The sequence below is a fragment of the Hylobates moloch genome, unplaced genomic scaffold (genome assembly GCF_009828535.3).
Source record: "Hylobates moloch isolate HMO894 unplaced genomic scaffold, HMol_V3 SCAFFOLD_5, whole genome shotgun sequence".
Taxonomy (NCBI): Eukaryota; Metazoa; Chordata; class Mammalia; order Primates; family Hylobatidae; genus Hylobates; species Hylobates moloch.
The window spans coordinates 59,561,744-59,570,525 of NW_026652280.1; positions in this window are offsets into that span (position 1 = coordinate 59,561,744).

Below are 8,782 nucleotides of genomic sequence, written 5' to 3' on the forward strand. Positions count from 1 at the left end.
TTGCTTACCTGTCCTAATATTAGCCTCCCTCTTCAATTTCTCCTTTAGCCATTTGTTCCATGTTTCAGGGTATACCAGTTTTCCTGATATGTGCAGCCTGGCTGACTACTGCTAGGTCTCTTGGGTCAGTTGTGGCCATAGTAAATGGAAACTCAGCAGTGGTATGTAACTATGATCCGTGTGTATTGCAGGGGACAGAATCATTTGGTACAGCTACTGGTTGTCCTGACACACACAGGCAGAAAAATATGGTAAAGAGACTTGCTGAGGCCAGCCATGGTGGCTCATGTTTGTAACGCCAGCACTTTGGGAGGCTGAGGTGGGAGGATCATGTGAGACCAAGAGTTCAAGACCAGCCTGAGCAACATAGTGAGACTCCATCTCTACAAAAAATAAAAAAAATTTAGCTGGCCATGTTGGCACATGGCACATGCCTGTAATCCCAACTTAAGAGGCTGAGATGGGAGGATCTCTTGGGCCCAGGAGGTCAAGGCTGCAGTGAGCCATGATCATGACACTGCACTCCAGCCTGGGTGAAAGAGCAAGACTCTGTCTCTAAAAACCAACCAACCAACCAGCCAACCAACCAGCCAACCAACCAACCAACCAACCAACCAACCAACCAACCAACCAACCAATGAACCAACCAACCAACAAACCAACAAACAAACCAAATCACTGGATTTTGAAGACCATGGTTTACAGTCTAGTTCTGCTGCTTACTAGCTCAGTAACCTTAGATGAGCAACTCAAGTTTTCTGAGAAAATAACGAGGATGAAAATAACAATGCTCTATTCACTGCGATTTTATGAGATTTTAAGGAGATGAAAAAGTGCTCTGTGAACTGTAAACTCCTGTGCAGTGGTCCATCTTGCGTGGCCAGTGTTAGCCTTTAATCCTACTTCCCGGCTTCTGGTCCCTGGAACTCCCCTCTGCTCCCTGCTCCCTGGCGCCTGGGATCAGGCTGCTGGATTGTGCAGGTGTCTGATTTCCTCCTCTCAAGCAAGATTCAGGGTTTCTCAGGTCTCTCCATATGTAGCCTTTCTTCTCATCATTCTTTCAGGATTCTAATCCCAAAGGGGTGACAATAGGGGGGCAGTAGAGGGTTGACCAGATAAATGAACCTTTCCAGTCACTCATTTTAAATGGGCACCTTTGTCAGATAACAGTGTCTTGATCCAGGTAAAATGCGCGTGTTCATTAAGAAGGCTCTCAAAGACTGAAGGTGCTGCTGGTGATGACTGGAAACCCAGGCTTGTGTGTGAAGCTTTTGGAGGAGTGGTTCTGGTCAGCAGGCCCCATCACTCCCCAGGTTACACCAGGCAGTACTTGCCTGTGAGGCTCAGTGTGAATGGCACTGTCTGAAGAGAAGCCAGGGCCTGGGGGAGGGCGGGTCTTCCTGTCTTCCCCTCAACATGTGTGCCTGCACAGGCATACACAGTCTCTCTGAGGAGAATGGTCAATCCATAGAGGTTGGGCTGGGGGCAAGTCAGAGAGCTCAATTCTGAACAATTGTCAGTAAAATAATGCTGCCTCTTAAAATAGCTCAAGGATGTTTCTGTGCAAGGTGCTTTTGTGGATATCTGCATATAAATAAATATATATATATATATATATATATAAAACCTATGTCTAAGCAGAAGGTATATCTTTAGCTGCACTATGTATATAAACACATATTCAAGCACATGCCCAAATATAAGTCATCATGAAACAAAAATGATTGAAGTCACATAAGTTACAATATTTATGTCCTGAGGATGGCTAAACTTAGCTACAACATCTAATTTGCAGTGACGTCTTTCTTTAACAAGTTTTATAAGAGGGATGATTTAAGTCAAGGAAGAGCAGTGACTCATTCACATGGTGGGCCAGTGGCTGAGCTATGTTTAGAATAGAAGGGATGCTAGGATCTTCTGGGGCTTAGATTTTTACCATTAAGTCATTTTGCTCTTCCACACTGTTTTTTTTTTTTTTTTTTTTATCATTCACTTAGGTAAAACCAGGAACTTGTAATGCAATAGTAAAATTCTCATTTTCCTTACTTAATTAGTTCACTTTATATAACTCTCTGTTTTAGGTTCTACTTTTGAGACTCCATTCAAATAGTTTGGGCTTATTTTGGTTGTTTTGCGATTTCTGATATAAAATTTTACCAGATAGTTTTTTACCTTTCAATTATGATAAAGGCAAAGGCCTTCAGCAATTACATATAGAAATGGAGAGACAGTTGGGAAAAGTAAGAAATTCTCGTGCCCCAAAGGAAGAAAAGAGTCAATTCTTTTGCCCCAAAGGGAGGAGTTAATGATCTGAATAATACAGTACTTGACATGCATTCAAAAAACATTTAAGGCCAGGCATGGTGGCTCATGCCTGTAATCCTAGCACTTGGGGAGTCCAAGATGGGCAGATCACTTGAAGTCAGGAGTTTGAGACCAGCCTGGCCAACATGGTGAAACCCCATCTTTACTAAAAATACAAAAAAATTACCCAGGCATAGTGGTGCACGCCTGTAGTCTCAGCTACTCGGGAGGCTGAGGCAGCAGAATTGTCTGAATCCAGGAGGCAGAGGTTGCAGTGGTGGAGTTAGACTCTCTCAAAAAACAAAAACAAAGACAGAACCAAAAACATTTAATACCTGAAGGAGGTACTAGGCCTACCAGGGAGAGAGAGATTACCCTCAAGGAGTTCACATTTTTTTCTTCTGTGGGAAAGATGGAAATGCAAACAAGTAATTATGAGGTAAGGAGAGAAAAATGAAGTTATAAACATTGCTGTGGGAACCAGGAGGAGGGACTAACCAAATTAAAGAGGCTGGGATCAAGACAGTGTCAGAGAGGAGCAGATTGGGGTTTATGGAACTCAGGGTAGGGGAGCCGTCCCAGGCAGCCACTAGTATGTGCAAACGCTTGGAAACAAGGTGTGTGCGGAGCAGCCAGGCCGAAATGAGTCTTCTTTGGATTTTAATAGCTAGGGCTGTTTAAATGCACAAAAGTTGCCTCCACCTGGAATTGTTCCAAGGGAGGTGGGGTGGATGGGGCAGAGGGAAGGTGTCTGGAGGCCGTAACCATGTAAGGTGTTAAAAATCCTTCTCTGATTCTTAAGATTTTCCAGAAATGAGGATTCAGATACTCTTGCTTCTGGTGAGGTGACGGGTAGGTCAAGACTTATGACCTAAGCGTTTAATGTACCATGGCGTAGAGTAGTGGTTTGCAATCTTGACTGCACTCTGGAATTACTTGAGGGTACTTTAAATAAATCTTAGCAGCCAGGCCAATTAAGTAAAATACAAGGGTGAGGGAGGACCCAGAGACTAGTATTGTTAAAGCTCTCCAGGTGATTCCAATGTACAGCTAAGCTTGTGCGTCAGTGGTACAGGGCAAAGTAGTTTGCAAAGTGTGGTCCCTGGACCAGTGGCATCACCTGGGACCTTATTAGAAATAAAGATTTCTGGCTCCTACCTGACGCCTACTGCATTAAGAAATCTGGAGGTGAGTCCTAACCATCTGTGTTTTAACAAGCTTTCCAGGTGAGCATGCTAAAATTGGAGAATTGTTTGTCTGAGGAGGCCATTTGTTCTAATAACTTCATTTTCCTAATCGACTCAGCAACTTCAAGCTTCACTGATTTTTCAGTTGCAACCACTGCTGCCGTAACCTTACCTGGCAACAAAGAGGCTCTTTTCTTTATGGCTCCCTGGTCTGGGTAAGAATCAACAATTTCTCACTTGTTCCACTCGGTCAGATTGAAATTTTCGAATGGACCTTTACTATAGGAAAGCAAAAAGGAAACAAATGATATTCAAAAGCATAAAAACCATTGGTTGCTTAGCATATTGAGAACTGAACATTAACAAAAATCCTCCACTTATTAATTCATTTAAAAAAATGTGCACTGAACATCAGAGACACAAAGATAAAACTAGAAACACCCCTAACATCAAGGGGCTCAGGGTTCTTGGGAAAGACGGATATAAATAAGTGGTGTAAAGCAACATGAGAGGTGCCACCGTGGAAACCTCTTCTTCACAGGATCATCGACAGAGTTGGGGACAGGTTTTGTGGGATCCAAAGTTTGCTCATTTTTTTGAGGGAAGCCTTTTAAAGAAAAGAATACAAAATTATGATAAAACATTAGCTGCAGGCCTTGAAATGGGGCCTGAAGTGGCAGTTTCTTGAGCTTCTGGGTAAATGTGCCTCTGGTATCACAGTTTAGGTGGTAGCCTCCTCAAGACAGGGACTGTGTTAATCTTTCTCACCACCATATCCTCTGTGTTTAGCACAGTGACTAGTACTTAGCAGTGCCTTAATAACTATTTATTGAAAGAAAGAGTAAATCTGTTATAGTCAAAGGAGGAGGCATAAACTAGTTCTGTCCTTGTCCAGTTGGAGAAACCCCCAATTGTAATTACTTTGGCTTGACGTTGGTCTTACGGAAGACCTGGAGATATATCTTTCTTCCAGAGCTCACTCTTCTCTTTGACGTGCTTTCCATGAAATCTGGACTGTCTATACTGATGTTATTACCTGGTTCTGTCTTTCCCGCTAAAGCCTGGATCATTGGGTGAGAAAGTTCTAACTTCAAGAGTCCTAATCTGAGTATTAAGTTTCTTTGCCAGAATGTCACTGGACCGTCTTTCATCCATCGAGAAGCTTCTTTGCTCTGACCTCTGAAACTCTTTCACTTTCTCTTGATCTAAACCTCAAGGTCATGTTTAATTTAGTGATGCTTATTCATCAACCAGATGGCAATAGCTGGTTACATCAATTGGTTAAGCTTGGCTTTCTCACTAGTGTCTTTGACTATAATCTGGCTTGATGTTCATATTCACTGTGTGACTCAAAATGGTGAACTCCATTTTTTTCTCAGCATAGAGGATTTATGTCCATTTTTTTCTTAATTTTTTATTTTTGATTATGGGTACATAATAGTTGTATACATTTATGGGGTACATGTGATGTTTTGATACAGGCATACAATGTTGTAATGATCAAATCAGGGTAATTAGGGTATCCATCAACTCAAACACTTAAGATTATGTCTATATTTTTCATCCTCATTCAGAGGATGCCACCTGTATCTGCTTCTCCCCCCTGTGATTGCCTATTCACTTTCAGCATTTGGTTTAAGGAGCATATCGATTTAGACCTCCTTTGCATAACCACGATGCATGATGTGACCCATGATGCATGACTAAGCCCAACTTATACTCAGTGCTTTTGCTTCTATGATTCTCCCGAGAGTTTCTCATAAATGCTACTTGGTACGGTTTCCTATTGCACCAACTACACCTCTAGGAATATAGGTTTTTAATGGCAGGGGCATGGTTCTCTTGCAAGTTTGGGACTGTGGTCCACGGGGATCTTCATATTTGCTTCTTTGTCTTGTTGCCTTTGGGATTTCTAGATGGTTTTGCTTGAATTGCCTAAAATTTGCTCCGTTTGTCCCACTTTACATTTTTCTCTATTGTTAAACATTAATTTGTTTCTACTTTAAAAACGATTACATTCTGAGGTGCTGACAATATTCTCCTTCTTTATTTAGGTGACGGTTACATGGGTGAATTCAGTTTGTGACAATTTATTGAACTGTAGGTTTATGGAATCTGCACTTCTCTGAGTATAATACTTTAATAAAAATAGAAAATCTATTATTAAATATTGTGAAAATGTGCATATTTGTACACAAATAATTTATAAAATTTAGTTTTATAAGCATAGAACTACTGGATTACAAACTTTTTAAAGGTTTTTGCTAAATTGCTTTCAAAGGAGTATATCAGTTTGTTTTTATTTTGTTTATTTATTTTTTTGAGACGGAGTTTCGCTCTGTGGCCCAGGCTGGAGTGCAGTGGTGCAGTCTTGGCTCACTGCAAGCTCCGCCTCCCGGGTTCACGCCATTCTCCTGCCTCAGCCTCTCCGAGTAGCTGGGACTACAGGCGCCCGCCACCAGGCCCGGTTAATTTTTTGTATTTTTAGTAGAGACGGGGTTTCACTGTGGTCTCGATCTCCTGACCTCGTGATCCGCCTGCCTCGGCCTCCCAACGTGCTGGGATTACAAGCGTGAGCCACCGCGCCTGGCCAAAGGAGTATATCAGTTTAAATGTCCACCATCAGCACTAAATTTTTTGGTTTTTTTTGGAGACAAAGTCTTGCTCTGTTGTCTAGGCTGGAGTGCAATGGGGCAATCATATAGCTCACTGCAGCCTCTAACTCTTGGGTCTTGCTATGTTCCCCATGCTGTTCTCAAACTCCTGGCTTCAAACTATCCTCCTGCCTTGGCCTCCCCAGGTGGTAGGATTACAGGTGTGAGTCACTGAGTCTGGCCAGTACTAAATCTTAGTACTTAAAAAAACTTTGATAATACATAAATGTCCATTATTCTAATTTAAATTCCATTAAGTATCCATACAGTTGAACATGGCCCAATGTAGAAATTTTAAATTATAAAATAATTTCTTTGTATATTTACATATACACATATACATGCACACTTAAAGTAGATACAAATATGCATATATATACATATATGTAAATGTGTATGTTATCTATACCAATATACCTATTGTGGAAAAACTGGAAATGTAGAAGACTAGAAAGAAAAAATTGGGCTGGATTAACTTTAAGCTCTGAGTGCTATGACCCTAATATCAGAAATTTCGTATCTAAGGCTATATTGCCAAAGTCATGATAAGGAGGCCGGGCTCAAAACCATCTCTAATTGGAACAGCCTTATTTTTCATTCTTAAATAAAAACCTAGATACTTTTCTTTTTAGATACGAGGGCTTGCCCTGTCACCCAGGCTGGAGTGCAGTGGCATGATCATAGCTCACTGCAGCCTCAAATTCCTGAGCTCAGGCAATCCTCCCACCTCAGCCTCCTGAGTAGATAGGACTATAGGCATGTACCACCATGCCCAGCTAAGTTTGTATTTTTTACTTTTTTTAGAGATAGGGTCTCATTATGTCACCCAGACTTCTGGACACATTTTAATCTAATTGAAAGCCATCCTGAACGAGTGGATCCTATTATTGTGTGTCTATAAGTTATATCTACAAATAATTACTGCTCTAAAGATAAAGAGATTCTCTTAGATAGAATTCCTCTATCTAGAATACCAGAGCTTTGGGAGGCTGAGGTGGGAGGATCAACCGAGGCCAAGAGTTTGAGACCCTGTCTCCTCAAAAAAATTTAAAATAATTAGCTGATAGGAGGGCAAGGGCATGTGCCTGTAGTCCTGCCTACTCAGAACGCTGAGTGGAGAGGATCACTTGAGCCCAAGAATTTGAGGCTGCAGTGAGCTATGATAGTGCCACTGCACTCCAGCCTGGGTGACAGAGCAAGATCTTGTCTTTAAAATAAATAAATAAATAAATAAATGAAAAGTGCAATACAATTATAAAAAAGGAATTCCATTAAACACTCAATGATGAAATTTTACTTATACTTTTAGTTGTATCTCACTGAAAAGGTTACAATTTCTTTGTTATTTTGAGCACCTCAGAAAGCTTGCTTGTTCTTGCACATTCTGAATTTTGTTTGGGAAACATTTCATTTTGGAACAAGCAACAATGGAAAGTCTGATGACTCTAATTCAGGAGTGTTTGCGTCCCAGGAGGCTCATCTTATCCCAAAATGTATCACTGTGTTTACACTTTCCAACTCTAGTTGTTCTCCATCTTTCATACATAAGGACAAAGTGCCTATTGCTCCCTCTCAAAGTCTCAGAGAATACTAATGCTGTGTGTGTCAAGCCTTGCTAAGACTGGAATATTTCTCAACCAAGTGTTTATTTCAACCAAGCTTTTAAATTCAGTCCTTGGGCCAGTTAACACCAGCCTATCTTAGGTTGGCTCCCCAGAAGCAGACCCTGGAAAAAGGATTCTTGGAAGATGATGTACTTATTAGGAAATGTCTCTTGTAAGGTTTTAGGAAGTATGACTTGGAAGGGAGCAGAGCCAAGCAAGGGCACAGTGTGAAGTAAAGTCCTACAAAGAGGAACACCCAGAGTTCGACTCTTTCAGGTTGCCCAGAGGAGCAGTTTTCGCTCTGCACCCGTCAGTCATAGGTTAAGGGGTCTCCCTCCACCCCTCGCAACCTCTGACATAGATTCCCAGGCATTTGTGACAATTTCTGCAGGCAGCAAAGTGGATTGACAAAGGAGACACAAATGCTTGCAGCTGGGAATCAAAGTGCACTGGGAGCTAGTGAGCATGAAAACGGTAATGGGATTTGAAGACAGATGAGAGGGTCATGGACAGCCTCTGCTGCATGAGCCTGCAGATCACATGTGAGGGAAAGGAGCTGGGAAGTGGATGTTTTCATTCAGATAAGCTGACTCTCCATAGCTTTAGTTCCACAATCTCTAGAGGCCACTATTTCCCATTGCCATCATAGAGAACATCTGGGAGGACTTTCGGGTGTAGGAGGGAAGTAATGACAATGATAATATAATTGAAGCTCATATTTATGTTATATGCCAGGTTCAGCTAAGTGCTTGGCACATATTTCTTCATTTGCTGAAGCCCATAAAGTTTTAAGTAGCTTCCAGGTCATTCAATTAGGTAGTGGCAGAGCTGGGTCTTAAGTGGTGGACTGAGAGGAAGTTCATGTTCTTAGTCTCTGTGCAAAGCTGCTCCTGACACATCCTCAGAGGCCTATGGATCAGGGCTCTGCCTTTGTCTTGCAAGGGAGAGGATCTGGAGGACAGGATTTTTAATAACAACGAGGACACAATTCTTTCTTAGGGCACCATTTCCTTAACAACACTTACCATGGCTT